This window comes from Heliangelus exortis, chromosome 21 (assembly GCF_036169615.1).
Source record: "Heliangelus exortis chromosome 21, bHelExo1.hap1, whole genome shotgun sequence".
In the NCBI taxonomy this organism is placed as follows: Eukaryota; Metazoa; Chordata; class Aves; order Apodiformes; family Trochilidae; genus Heliangelus; species Heliangelus exortis.
The window spans coordinates 9275235-9287175 of record NC_092442.1 but is presented as its reverse complement, the minus strand read 5'-3'; the positions used below and the strand labels follow the sequence as shown (position 1 = coordinate 9287175).

The 11941-nt window shown below is 45.9% G+C and overlaps 1 long non-coding RNA gene across 1 annotated transcript in view; it reads right to left on the bottom strand.

Moving 5' to 3' along the window:
- LOC139805999 (uncharacterized) overlaps nucleotides 1-1476 on the bottom strand; it is a 177189-nt gene extending 175713 nt beyond the window's left edge. The window contains exons 1-2 of the long non-coding RNA XR_011730073.1: nucleotides 1020-1476; nucleotides 326-456 (exon numbers count right to left, since the gene is read on the bottom strand). This is a non-coding gene — a long non-coding RNA (uncharacterized lncRNA). The remainder of the gene's footprint in view (nucleotides 1-325; nucleotides 457-1019) is intronic.
- Between the last annotated feature and the right edge of the window lie 10465 nt (nucleotides 1477-11941).

The window sequence follows — 11941 nt, the reverse complement described above, 5'->3', positions numbered from 1 at the left end:
CCTCACACAGCAGCCTAAAGTGCCAGGCAGACAACAACAATAGCATGCTTGAATGAAGTTGTATATTGTTCTGTGGAAGCAGCAGCTCACAGCAGAACTGAGATTAATAACAACCACCGCTCTCCGGGTGTAGGTTACAGCACACCAACTCTCCCTGGGAGCACTACAGCTGCTGCTTACACCAACACATCAGCCCTGGGTTGGGTTTTTATAGTATTTTTATTTTTCAAACTGAAGCAAAAAGGGAACAGATTTGTGGGGTGAGGGCTGATAGACACCACGCACACCTACTCCTCTGAGACAAAGGAATGCAACTTGGAAATACCTCTTGTGAAGCTCTCTTTGAGAGGAGATGGCAGCAAGGAAGCTCTGGAGCATCTCTTTAGATGCATCTCTTGCAGAACTCCGCCTGGCAAAGTCACCAGGGGTTGCTGGGATCCCAGAACACGACTCCCGCTGTATATAAATTATATGAGGGGGTAACTTCTCAAGATGTCACCACATCTTCCTGGTACAGAAGGAAGTGGGAGATCAGAGTTTCCTTGTTCAGGATCCCTCCGTCTGGAGCAGAGTGGGAGCCGAGGCCTAGGGCGGGCGGGCGGGCGGCCCGACCTCCATCATCCCCGCCGCCAGCTCCCGGGAAGAAGGGACAAACCGCCCCGTTCGGGCTCCGTTTGCTCGGGCCCCTCATTAATTTGCTGCCGGTGTTGATTTAATGAGGTATGGAGCAGCCTCTAGTGGCGGGCGCCGAGCAGTGCCTCGGCCACACGGCCCCGAGCTCGGCGGAGACACTTGTGGTGCCCCCGGCCCCGCCGCTCCAACCTGAGGGGAGAGCGAGGCTGCCGCCGCTTTCCCGCCCAAACGCTTTCCCGCCCAAACGCAGCCCCGGCCCAAACGCTGCCCAGCTTGGATTCATCCGCCACATCCACACGGTGCCGGTTCCACACCGCTTCACGGGGCATTTCCCAGATGGGCACAGAGGGACAATCCCCCCACATCCCTCCTCAGCCCAGACTTACCTGAGGAAGATGCACCCAGGGCCCAAGCGCATCCCTCACAGCAGCTGTGGGTGATGGCGGACAGGGAGGCAGCGGAGGCTGTCCCAGCCCCACAGCTTTGGCCTCCGCGGGAACACGTTTCTTCTTTTCCTCATTTCCTTCAAGTTGAGGCACAAATGGATCAGTCCAGGCCGTGGGAGTGGGGGCAGCTGTGTCCTCACCAGAAATGGTTGGGTTGAGGCCCAACTGGGGCCCCCTCACAGGTAGTGGAAGCTTGGCCATGGAGCAGGGCTGGGATGGTTCGGTTCTCTTTCCCCTCGGCTCTCTCCAGAAGCCTTTTGGAGCTCAGGAGTTTGCCTAAAACAAAGATTTAAGATTTAGTAGCCAGAGTCTTGCAGCCCCCCTTAGCAGCTCACTCTAGGCAAGGTGATAGTGAGTGCTCTAAAGCTGTTTGGATCCCAAATAAATGGGCATCATACCGCTGGAGAGACCCAAATTATGCTATTTTTCCCCCCAAAACACTTAAGTTTTTGAAGAGGAGTTTCCACCCTGTTAACCATTGGAAAGTCTGATACACTGTGTTTGATGGTAGCTGTTTAGCTAGTACTTACCTGCTTCAGGGAGTTGTAATTGGAGTTTTAATTTAATTAATTAGGAGTGCATGAATCAAAAATCTTTCATTGAAGCTTATTACAGAAACACTGATAATTGCCCCACCAATGTCTGCGTTAACTCCTTGGACTCCCAGACCTTCTTCTGTACCACTGGCTTTCGCTTCTGGAAACCTTCCCTGGACCTCCAGACTTGACACTTGCAGGAACCTCTCCATTACTGATCTTCAAAGAGATTCTCATTTATCTCAGATTTTTCCTGCTTTTTGATGATTCAGCTCAAAATCCTGAAAGGGGGTTGACATGGACCACATGCTTTCAGGGTCTTTTAACACTCTTAATTTCTCCATCACCTCTGCTCAGTTTCCTTCAATATTTTCTCCTTATGCAAGAGGAAAACTGTCTTTAATAAAATTAGCTCCCAAGTAGGCAAACAGTCAGTTAAAGTGGGAGAATTCAAAGGGAGGCAAAACTCAAGACAGTTTTGATTCTACAGGTCTACAGCACATGAGAGGGAAGGCAGCAAAGACCTTCTGTTGACTGTGAATGTCACTGGCTATTTTATACCAAGTGTATTTATCACACAACAACATCATACATCTCCTTTCTGATGCCTACCCTCGTATATTTTCTACTTCCATTTTATTCTGATTTTCTTCCAACTTCCTGCTTCTTTCCTCCTCCCCCCCCCCCAAAAAAAAAATAAAATTATCTTTTCCCCTTCCTGAACCTCAGTTTATCTTTTGTTGTAGCAGTCACAGACTGCTCCCTCCAGTCAGCACAGAGTACCAACCAGAATGAAACCCTAAGTTTTAGTTTATATATGATGTACACTATGAGGGCTCTAAAAATCTGTGAGCCTTCATAACTAATGCTCTCACCCATCTCAGTAGAGCTCGGTGAGGAAAAGGTTTGGCTCTGTGAATTTGCAATTAGATACCAAAGAGAATAAATCACTGCTTTTACCAAGAAGCAAATTGTCCTTGCCTATATAAACAAAATCCCACACTCAAGGACAATTTCAGGTTTTTTATTTCCAGCTGACCCTTGCAGTGAGATGTTCTCTGGAAACCCTCCTCTTTTGTTGTTATCCTCACCTGAGTTTCTTTGCATTTCATCTCTGGTTTTTAATAGCTGTGGCCACCTTAATTCCTACAAAAGTAAACGCTGAAAAGCCACAGCCCTGAGGGTCAAAGTAGAAATGCTTTTTATTTATAGGGAGCACATTTAACTGTCATGCAGTTCCTGCCCATTTTGTGTGTCACCATTATTAATAGGTTTCTCTAGGCAGCCCTGCCTCTGTGTGTGCTCAGCTTTTGAGGATGAGCAGCACCACCTTGGACATTTTGTGGGACAAGAGAACCAATAAAAAGATGTTCATGAGAATGACCATTTCAAGGGAGATAAAATATCATTATGTGAAATGGATCTGCTGGCACTCCTCACCAAATTTAGCACCTATTAAATTATAGAAACCATTATTCCTCTTATAGGGGAAAGTCTGAAACTTTCCCTCAAAGATATATTTTATTGTTTTAAGTGGGGCTTCAATGTATTTTTTTCATGATGATAAATTTCCACATATGAATTTTCATAGAGATACAACAGGTTCTTGTTCTCCTAATAATTTTATTGATCAAAGAGGATGCTGCTTTTCCTACAGGGCAGGAATGTTCCCCTCCCAAAATGATACAGCTTTATTTTAGTAACAGGACAACCTTACCTGAAAGCAAACCAAGTGCTTTTACCTACAAAAACACTGCTCCACCTCCCAGCCATCATCCATCCCAAGCCTCTCCTCGTGCTTCCCTACGACATTTTCCAAACTCCATCTCCTCGCTGGCCTTGTCCAGTGTAACATCAGAGATGGTTACTGCAGGATGGCCCATGTGGAGCTGTAAGAAGGGTTGGGTTTTTTTTAACTTCTGAGGTTTGGGTTTTGGGGTTTTTTTCACACTGAGCATGCGCTCTGGGAAGAGCAGAGCCTGCAGAAGCATCCAGCGAGTCCATAATCAAACTTCCCCTGGCCAAGCGGGCTGGGTGCAAGAGGCCAAACCAATTAAACAGCACATCAGCACACCCAGGGATCAAGTGTCTGAAGAAAAGTTGCCTGGAGAAAGACAAGTGGAAAATCAGGTGCCTCCCAAGGAAGGAAACGTGACCTTGCAGTGCACTTTCTGCAGCTGCCTGAAGGGAACCCGTGCCGCAGGTTCCAGCGGATGCTCTTCCACATCCAGGAAGGGAAACTCCAGCAAGACTGATCCCGTTTGACCACCAACCATAGAAAAAGTGGGAGAGAGGGGATGCACCTCTGCAAACTATTTATTTTATTTTTTTTCCCCCTTCTTCCTTTTTAACATTAAGAAACTTCGAAACACCTGCGGTGGGAAACAAAAGGTTAATTAAAAAGAACCCCAGTCTTTGCACTAAACTGATTGCTGGGACTCCTGCCAGCCTGGGAAGGTTAAAGAGCTCAAGCATGCGTGGGCTGCGGGGGGAATGGCTAAAATTTACAGCTAGCTCCCTGGAAAGTCACAGTTCAGCTGTTCTCCCCGAGCAGGTGCTCATGGGAGCGGGCCTGTCCCTTTCAAAGCGTGAAGATTGATGAAGCCTTCGCTCTCACCAACTGTAAATATACAACCAGCCTTGTCAGAGCAGGTTTGTAACATCACTTGCTGACAGCAAGAAATTTTTTTTAACCTCCTAAACACACACACACACACACGCCTACCCCACACAGACTCTCACTCACACATACTAAAGTACTTTAAAAAAAAAAAAAATTAAAAAAATGGCTTTTCCCTGGAAAGAGAGAAACGCCAACAAACAAAACAGTGGGAAAGGCATTTTGTGTTTTTCCTGCCCAGAGAGGCAATTAGCTTGAGGATGTCCAGGGGGTGATTTCCTCCTGTCCTTTAGGAAACAGGCAACATCTTCCTTGGGCTGGGCAGTTTATGGGCAAGTCCTGTGGGGCAGCTCAGGCACTTCAGCAGGAGAGGCAACACGGGAGCCTGGCAAGCTTAAATCAGCAGGGCTGCAGGCTGCCTGCCATCCCTCCCAGAGATGGAGGATAAGCAATCCTAAGAGACAACACAGCTAAAATAACTCTGCCCTGCTGCCTGCAAGCTGAGGACTTCATAATGTCTTACAGATAGGAATTACTTATTCTTGGCAGCCACGCTTCTTTATAAAGAACTTTGTCACACTTGTGTTTAGATATGGGTGTTGGGAGCAAGCAGCTCTCCCAGGGAAACAGGGAGACAGCAAAGGGATCAAGGGGCACAGAAAGTGATGGGACAGGTACCCAGGGCCTCAGCCTTGGCAGCTCCTTTCTGCTCTAAACATGGGTGATAGAAACCCAAGCCCTCCTCTCCCTGAATTAAAAGGTTAGTTCCTCAAAGGCACTGTGGCAGAGGTGAGTCCTCAGAGAGCCTTTTCACCAGAACACTGCCCTTCATGATTAGCTTAGGATGGGTGGTTTATCCCTGGATAACTGGGTAAAAGACTGGCCAATACCCTGCAGGCACAGCCCTGGGTGCTGCCCAGCAGGACAGAGGGAAGATGTGATGTACAACAGAGCAGAGCAGGGAAGAGGCAGCTGCTTCTCCATTGAGGAAATTATTTCCACTTATAACACTGAAGAATCTCAGGCAAATCTAGCAGGAATGAAAAGCACTGGCAAGGCTTCCCCAAAGCCTGAGGAAACCAGACTACAAATTCACTCATGACTTCAGTGACTGAACTCCTTGGATGATTGGAAGCAGAATTAATATTCTTGTATGAGTTTCCTTATTGTCCTGCCCCAGAATTCATCATCAGTTTAACTAAACTGTGCAGCATCCTGTACTCATTTCTTTCCCAAGGAAATTCCTTCTGTGTTAGCATTTCTCTAAGGCAAAATATCAGGGTAATAGAAAATTTTTAGCCTAATTTCCTAAATTTAAGTTTGATGTTACCTTTGCAGTAACATCGATTAAATCAGGTGGTTTAGGAAACATTAATACCTTCCAACTAACCCAAAATTTTACCTTGTAAAATCAATTTGGTGAAGCTTTTTAGTTTGTTTTTGTTCTACTGCTTCTGTTTCACTACTGTCTTCTGCTTATTATTAATAGAAAAGCAAAATATTGCCCTTCCCTAGGGCTCAATGATATATCCCCTGTGCCCTTAGGCAAAACCAGGCTTTGATAATATCCTCCAATTTCAAAAATCACTTTGGTTATCTCTTTCTACAAAAGAAAATAAATAATTCTGCATGTCTAATCTAAAACTCCAACAGACCTAGCTTGCACACAGACCAGCCCAGGATAAAATTAATTTGCATTTCCCTTCAAGATACTTAAAGAATGAACACACCTAGGAAAAAAATCACGCAACTGGCTCAGTGTTTGCAAACTGTCACGTTCTTCCTTTTGCTTGTGTTACATCCCTGCTCTCAAATTCCTTGACTGCTGTGGCTGTTTGGATTGCTAACACTCAGTGATGAGGACTGTCACTGTCATTTCTGCTGTGTTTACCCAGTGCTGCTCACAACGGGGTTCCCCTCCCCGACACAGCCCCTCACCCTATGGTCCATGCTAAGAAACTGTAAGAGAAAAAGGCACTTCCCTCTTTTCAGCAGCCAGAATGTAACAATCCTGATGAAGAGGCCAGGCACTGGGAATGTTTCCAGAAGCTGGAAGGAAAAAAAGAAGTAATTTATAGCAAGTGTTAAAAATACATCATACACCTGTGAATACAGGTGACCATCACTTGCTCAAAGGACTGGTGCTGTCCTTGCAGGGAAAAGCCCACGAAGGTCTCTTTCTACTCCAGTAAACAGCAAAGTCCTCCCTGAGTTTCAGGAGGGGGAGGCACTGGAATGTGCTTGCAGTGTGCCCCACAGCAGGGCTGGACAGAAACACAATTATATTTTCTCAAGACAATAAAACCACGATGGGGTCTTCCGTGAGATCCAAAATGGTTACAGCAGTTCTTCTGCCAGGTTCATTATTCCCCTTCAAGCAGCACTGCCTGTACCCCCCAGTTTTATTTTGCTTATCCCTTCAATAAACTCCTCCTGTGAATATTTCAAATCTAGAGTTATTTGCCTGTTTCTGTCCTGGTTCCATCCCCCCCAGAAGCTGGGGCCCTCCCTCAGGAGTGGGGTGACATGTACCCCCTTTCACACATGAATAAACACCCCAGACCAGCAGGACTGCCCCAGAGGGGCCCTCCTCTTCCTCATATTTCTTTCTTCACACCTCTGAAGCCTAAATTAATTGAGGTTTTGTTGTTGTTTTTTTTTTTAAGGCTCATAGGGCTGCTCCTGTTTCCATCAGCTGAGGATCAGACAGCAAACCTGCTTTCATTTGTTCATTTTTAACCAGTACAAAGAGGGTGGTGAAGACCTCCTCTCCCATCCCTTCCCTCCCCAGGTGGAACTGGTACCCTGAAGAGGAGAGACCTGAAACCAAAGCCCTGCCCATCCCAGCCTGTGAAACCCGTGGCATTACAAACTCCAGCAGCTGGGATCATCTGATTATTTTTATGGAAATTTGCTCCAAGTTCAGAAGTGGATCAATGACAATTTCTTGAGCTGGCTCCATTTTGAGAACCAAAATTGACTTCTGGAGATGCTGCTTGATTTCCCAGCTTTCCCAGATGAATGCCTAGGGTGGGGGTGATACAATTTAGCTCTGAATAGGTTCTGGGCCCATTAGACCCCAATACAAAACTCACCCAGGCTCTAAGGGAAACAGACAGCTCCCTGCTCAACTCTGCATTGCCACTCTTTTTGTACCAGGGAGAGATGGGAGTAAATCCATGTGCTGACATTCCAGACACCACACAGATACAAATGGCAGCTCAGAACATAACGCAGGAGAGACTCATTTGGAGCAATTTAACTTCAGCTATTCCTTTCCTGAGCTCCCCAGTTTGCCCAATTGCCATTACCCAGCCATGCCACTTCTTTGCTTTCTGTATTGCCCAGACCTCTCCTTTCCATTTGAAAAAAAACTTTTCTTCAGTTTCCAAGGGGCTTTTACTGCTTCCCTCTCCCCCATCCTCTGCATCTTGCTGGGACCACCACTCCCCAACTTCTCACTCCTCTGCTGAAGAGTCCCTGGAGCCTTTCTCCTGCTGAATCATGCTCAGGAGAGTTCCTCTCCTCATTTCTTCTCCCTCCATGCAGCCCTACAGCATTTGTTTCACACCTGTGTGCTCTTTTGGCACTGTTTATGCTGGAGAAACCTGACTCACCTTTTTTGCTGTTGAGTGCTACAATCCCTAGCATTTAGGAAGAGTTTCCATTGAAAATTCTACTCCTGTGGTGTTAAAACTGCACAGCTCCTGCACTCTGTGACTGCAGCAGTGAGAGCCTCCTGCACCAGACTGCCAGAGGGGGGTAAATCAGCTTTATCTTGGCTTCAGCTTTAATCCACCCAGCATCTCCCCAGCCTTCACTCCTGCCTGCCAGGCACCACAGGGCCCAGCACAGTCTCACCAGACTGAAGGTTTGGGGATGGGAGAAACACCAAACCCAGTGGCCAGAGCAGCCCCTGTGTCCAACTTACATCTCAGGGTCTGTCTGCAATGGGGTGAGTGACCCTGGATGCCTCCTTGGCCTCCCAGTGTCCCCAGAGCCTGGTGGCATCTGTGCATGCTGGAAGGTTCTCCTGCCTCCTGGCAAAGGTCCCTGTGCCTGCCCTCTGGTCTCTGGCACAGCAAACTTTTCCATCTGTCTTCCATCTTCAGGCTCTCTCCTCTTCCACTTCTCAGCTTGGCCTTTCACAGGAGTGGGATGTGCCTGCAAGAACACCTTGTGCTGGAGAACCAAGAGAACTTTGGTCAGGAACACAACCCCTCCACTTTTTCACTTCACATGGTACAATTTGAGGGCACCAGAGCTAAGGAAGGCTCAGGCTGTTAATGCAGATTCCTGACTCCAGGTTCACACAGTGCACTGCTTTCTGCAAGGCCTCCATAAAGAGGCTTTTAATTTAGCTCTAATAGGGAGGTTATTGTATGTTAAATAAATACTAATTGATTATTTAATATATACGTGTTGAGGGTTAACTGCTATGTAATGAGCTCCTCTCCATTAGTGGAGCTGCTAAACATCAATTAATATGGGGTTTATAATCAATGGATATTTAACATGCCCTAACTTCACTGTTTAGGCTCCATGGGTCAGCATTCCTGGAGTGGCCAATGCCAAAAGCTCCTTTTAAAAATGAAAAAATATTTGTTGGAAGATCTACAACTGGATGGAAAGTTATGAATCTATTAAAAGCTCAGCAGAGGAGCCCCCCAGAAGTGGACACAGCAGGGTCAGTCTGTCTGAGGCCCAGAGCTGTACTTCCCACCAACCTCTGGAAAAGGGAAGGGGGAATCACATCCCTTTAACTTCTGTGGGACCTGCACTTTGATCTCCAGAGAGTTTCCCAGAAAACGCCCTGCACCATCTCAAAGCTTTGTGCTCTCCTTACTCAGCACATGAAGCAGAACCTGGCACAGAGCTGGGCACAGCTCCTGCTGTTCCTGTCCAGTTGCACTTAGATGCACACTAAAGCTGGGATGTGCAGTGCCCTGTCTGGAAGTGACTGCAAGATAAATAGTGGGGACACAACTTTCAAGGATGACCAGGGGATTTAGACACACAGCTTCCATTTATTTTAATACACATCATGTCTCTGTATCTCCCAACTGCCTTTTTAAATGTCTAATGGCTAAGACTTTATTCTCTTTGCCTCTCCTCCCCAAACACACACAGATAAATCATGTGCAAGCTGTTTGGGGTGTACACCAGGGAGAAAACAAGGAAGCTTCTAATGAAAGGAGTGATCATAAGGCATTCACAACAATTATCTAGCACTATTTCTTCTCTAATTTCCTTACTGGCAGCTTTCAGGCAGCTTTCATGGTGTGGCAGAATTTAGCTCTGCTTGCAAAAAAAAATTTGGCTGGAAGACAATGCACAGTGAGATCTTTTCCTGTATCAGAGCAACTTTTTCAGCTTTGCCCTCTCTTGTACCCAGACAGGGAGCACCCTACAGGCCACTCCAGGAGCTAAAGGCTCCCTGGCAGCATGACTCTGTTTCCCATCAGCTGGGCTGGGTGGAGGATGATGGATTCCCCTTTCAGCTTTCTCCCTCTTTAAGAGCCCTCATTAAAGGCAACTCCATCACTTGGCTGCTGTGGGAAGGAGCTCATCTTACCCAGACTAAGAGCAGGTCAGAACTAACCCAGAGCAACACCACAGCCTGGAGCCCAGGCAAGGCCCCCATCTCCCACACTTGTTTGGGAGGTTTTGTGGAACCCCCAGATGCTTTAAAGGAGAAAAGGCTCTGTGCAGAGCAGCTGAAAGCAGGGCAATGCCTCCTCTCTCTGCATCTGAGCAGCACTAAGACAATGGGGCTCAAAGCATCCGTGCAGCTTTCAGGCAGTGTTATGATGCAGATAATAAAGATGAAGAAAGAACAAAGAGGAGGACGTGGCCAGATCGTGGTTTGAGGTCTAGAAGCTGATTTATGTCATCTGGGGATCTGGCCCAGTTAGATCTAATTTTAACATCCTTGACAAATTCCCTGTAATGGCAAACTGTCAAAAGGGAATCTTCTCCCCGCCCCTCATCCCTCCATCTCCAGGAGCTATTCCCTGTGACAACACTGTTCTCCAGCAGTAATTGGCAGTATCATTCCATTATCACTTATTCTTAAGGCCTGAGGATTTAATTCCTTGCAATTTTCCTGTTGTACAAATTTGTGCCTGTTAGTTTAACACGTGTGCATGTGCATTTATTCCCCCTGTGTCTGTCTGTCTGTCTGTCTGTCTGTCTGGGGAGCAAACCAGTACTTACACCTGAAAGGGCCACTGTCTGACAAAAAAAAAAAAATCTTAGGGAAGCAAAAGAGCTAATTACTGCTGACACCAAGTTGTGACTTGCAGTAGGAGGGGCCTCTGGCATCCCCAGCAAACAGTCTCACTTCTCCTCATCAGCATTTTAAATGGATGATGATCCTAATGAACTTAATAGCACCACTGCCCAAGGACAGCAGCAACCCCTTGCCATCCTGCATTTTGCAGAAATAGCTTCTCTTTAAACACTGTGCCCCTGCTTTGAGCAGTAATGGGTTCTCAAAGTGCCTTAGCACACAAAGGCAAAATCTTTTTTGAAACAGGGTGGAATTGGTTGGTGATTATCACTGAAAAGCTGGCAGCCACCAGCTAACCTTCTAACAATGAAATATGGGAATTTACCTTCATGCTTCAATGCTTGCTATTCAGCTGTCTACCAGGGTCTAAATCAATGATTCTACACCCTCCACTCAAGGTTTCTCTTTCAAATGCTGCAGATATGACCTTAAGTTCATCATCTAAACAATGCAGTTCACGTTTAATTTCATTAATCTAAGATCTTCCATAAAATTGCAATATGGCACCATACCTTTCAAGTACCTTCATTAAAATCCATGTTATTTCTAAATCCTATGCATATCTATGAGGTCATAGAGTGTTTTATTAAAATGGATTTTTGAAAGGCTCTGTTCTTTTATCACCAATTGTCATGAGGTAGTTTACAGTTTAAAAAAAAAAAAAATCAAAAAAGAAACCCTGTCCTACCACTTAGGTGATGAACAAGACCATCCATTCCTGCAAACTACCCCCTTTCCTAATTTTTAGCCTTCTTCCAGGATTTTTATTTTTGAAGAAGAAAGAAATTATTAAGGGCTCCTTGTCCTTATATTTTCTGCTCTTTGCTCTGCCTAATGCAGTTACCCTTTGGAAATGTATCATGGAATTCAGATCCAGTGGAGATTATTTCCAAGGTTTGCCCCCCAGATGTCTGGGAGGCCCCATGGTCTCCAAGTGCCCATTGGAATTTTTTTTTTTTTTGCTATTCTTGGAAAAAAATTCATTGCACAAATTTGTTTCTCCACTGCATCCCTTCCCTCATCTCTTGGCTTTGTTATGTATTACTTGGAATTTTGGTTTCCAGCAGCAAAGTCTGCAAGTCTGGAGCCTCCTGAAGATTTCTTGGTGTGTATGGACTCAGTGTAGACCTCACACTTCAATTAATTGTGAGTGAGGCTGCACTGGAGCAACAATTGCTCCTTCATTAATTAAACATGCCACTAAAACGTGAGGTCAGCACTGGCTCTATCCATCTCTTCTGGAAAAAAACAAACAAACCTCTAAAATTAGTGCTAAACAGAAGCAGACCCCTGGCAAAATATACTGCAAACACTCAAGTATTTAGATTTTTCACAGAAACAATATCTATGCCCAAAGAAAAATCAAGCTCCACGATGTTTCTGTCGTTCAAACATCAATCAGACAGAAGGGACA